Source organism: Penaeus monodon, chromosome 2 (genome assembly GCF_015228065.2).
Source record: "Penaeus monodon isolate SGIC_2016 chromosome 2, NSTDA_Pmon_1, whole genome shotgun sequence".
NCBI classification, from domain to species: Eukaryota; Metazoa; Arthropoda; class Malacostraca; order Decapoda; family Penaeidae; genus Penaeus; species Penaeus monodon.
Genome location: NC_051387.1, coordinates 35,582,853 through 35,585,352, shown reverse-complemented (window position 1 = coordinate 35,585,352; position 2,500 = coordinate 35,582,853). Strand labels below are relative to the sequence as shown.

The window sequence follows — 2,500 nt, the reverse complement described above, 5'->3', positions numbered from 1 at the left end:
AAAAGGGCCCCCTTTTAACAGTTACGGGGGATAAAAAAGGGGAAAAACAAAAAGGCCGGGGGGAAGTTAATGGAAAGATAAGGGGGGAAAAATCGGGAAATAGGGGGAACCCCCGGGGGTTCGAACCCCCTTGGGGGCCAAAACCCCGGATATTTTGTGTAATACAGTGAATTTTTTTAAAAAATGAGTGATTGGAATTCCATTATCAATATTTAAAATCGGTTTTTGGAAAATAATATGACAATTTGTTACTCTATTTACAAAAATGGGGAAAAAACTGGTACAAATTTCTGGGAAAAACGGGTTTTAAACGTTGGGCAACCAGATTTTAAAGGGGGTCTGAAAAATTTTGAGCCCCGGGAAATGGGCAATTTTTCCTTTCCCCATGGGAAACCCCCCTCCGGCATGTAAACCCCCCCCAAAAACCCCAAAAGGGAACGCGGGTCAATGAAAAAAGTCGGAAAACAAAAAAACGCCCCGTAAATTGGGACCTTAATGGGCGGGTACACAACAGACTGGGGGATTCCTGTGCCCGCTGGGTTTTTGTTTAATTCCCGGCCATAGGTAGGGTTTAATTAAAATATAATTTTTCTCGCACTTTGGGCCCCCGGCCCTTCTTTTGATAAGGAAAAAAGGGGGCAGGTACGTGTGTAGATAAAAGGGCCCCCTTTAACGTTTCAGCCAAAAAAACGTCTTTTTGGAAAAGTGAATGCCCCAAAAGATTGATTATAACGATATGGGGAAAATTATGGTTTTCAGGACCCAGGCAGCTTGTCTGGGGGGGGGACGGTGGCCCCGCCAAACCCACGGCCTTTCCCCCCCACAGTAATGGCCCCCCCCCCCGAACCCCAAAACCCCCAACCCGCCCACACACAAAAATGTTTCCGGGGGGTTCTCCGATGTTTCCGGGGGCTTTAAAAAAGCGTGTTTCCCCCCTTGGGGTGTGGGGGCGGGGCCCCCCCCAAAATGGGCGGGGGAGGGGGGGAGTGGCGCCCTAAAAGGGGAGGAATGAAAAAAAGCGTGAAGGTTGGAGGAGGGGCGAGGGATAAGCTGACTAAGGGCCAGGGAATGCGAAGGCGACGGAGAGGAAGCGAGTTTTTGGGAAAAATCCGACAAGCCAAAACAAGAAAAGAGGGAGTAAAATAAAAAAAGGGAAGGGGCACGGGGCCCATGGGGAAATGCCGGGATAAGGGGAAAGAGGGGGGAATTTAGGACGGGGATCCCCGGGGCAGGTTTTACAAAAGGGGAGATGAAGGGGGAAAAACCCAAACTGATGGCGTTTACATGTGTTACTTTAGAGGGGGCCAAAAAATATCAAATTAGTATTTTTTCCTATGGGGCCCTTTGGGCTAAAACCCCCTTTTCAAATATTTTGAAAACCACAATTTTTTCCCTTCTTACAAAATAAAATTTGCCTTTTTTTGGGGTGTTTGGCAAATCACTCTAAGGAATCGCTTTGATTTTTCCCTACAAACATGTGGGGGAAAAAACACCATTGGGGGGCCCCTTTTGTACCCCCCCGGCAGGTCACTGTGGCGAATTGTTTTGCCGGGAGTCCTTTTACTACCCTGGCAAGATTTTTAAAAAAAAAATTTTCCTAGGATACCAAAAAAAAAAAACAAAACACAGGGCCCCTAAAAACCGGGGTTAGTGACTGATTTAAAAAAAAGGGTTTTTAAAAAAAAAAAAAGAAAAGAAAAAAAAAAAAAGAAAAAGAAAAAGAAAAAAAAAAAAAAACCCAAACCAAATTCACAGTGAAAATGGCCTTCCCCCGGCCTTTTTGAAAACATGAAAAATTTTAAGTTATCACTTCCATAAAACCAAAAAATAAAATGAAAGCTTTGGATTTGGGGGGGTAAAACCAGGTACCGGGGGGGGGGAAGCCATGATACTTCGCACGGTTTTGCATAAAGAGCGGGGGAAGGGGTGGGTTTACGGAAAAAAAATTTGATTTTTTTTAAAGCACATTTTTCCCCGGGCCCGGCAAAAGGCAAAACGGCCCCCTCCCTTAAAACAACGGGAAGGGAGCAAGCCCAAATGGGTTTTTGCCCGCTATTCAATTGTTCCAATCGTCAAACCATGTGGGAAAAGGTTTTTCTATCTGATTTTTACCGGTTAACCCTGGGGAAAAAAAAAAACTTTATCATTTTTTGCCCCGCGTAAATTTTGGGTCCCCGGGGTGACGGAGAAAAATGAATGTTTTTGTATTTGGTTTTTTGTTTTAAAGGACTTCTGTTTATTCCCTACCATGGGGGGGGTCCAGCTTTTGGAAGGGGGGGGCTTTATAAGGGGAACCAAAACTTTTTACCCAAAAAAGGGGCAATTAGCATGGTTGATATAAAATCAGTTTTAAAAAGCTTCCCCCCCCGAGGGTTTAATTGGGAAAGGGGCCAAGGGTTTTTTTTAAAATACTTTTTGGGGTCGTCCCCCTTTCTGGAATGGGGTTTCTGGGGGGCCCCCTTGCCCCGGGCCCGGGAAAAAAAAAAAAAATTTTTTTTCA

At 45.0% G+C, this 2,500-nt stretch overlaps 2 protein-coding genes across 3 annotated transcripts in view; one reads left to right on the top strand and one right to left on the bottom strand.

Moving 5' to 3' along the window:
• The window catches only part of LOC119582634 (calcium uniporter protein, mitochondrial-like), a 78,643-nt gene that overhangs the window by 64,263 nt on the left and 11,880 nt on the right, over positions 1-2,500 (bottom strand). The gene's annotated exons all lie outside the window — the stretch shown is intronic.
• LOC119582627 overlaps positions 1-2,500 on the top strand; it is a gene marked incomplete in the record, with an annotated part of 32,039 nt that overhangs the window by 19,269 nt on the left and 10,270 nt on the right.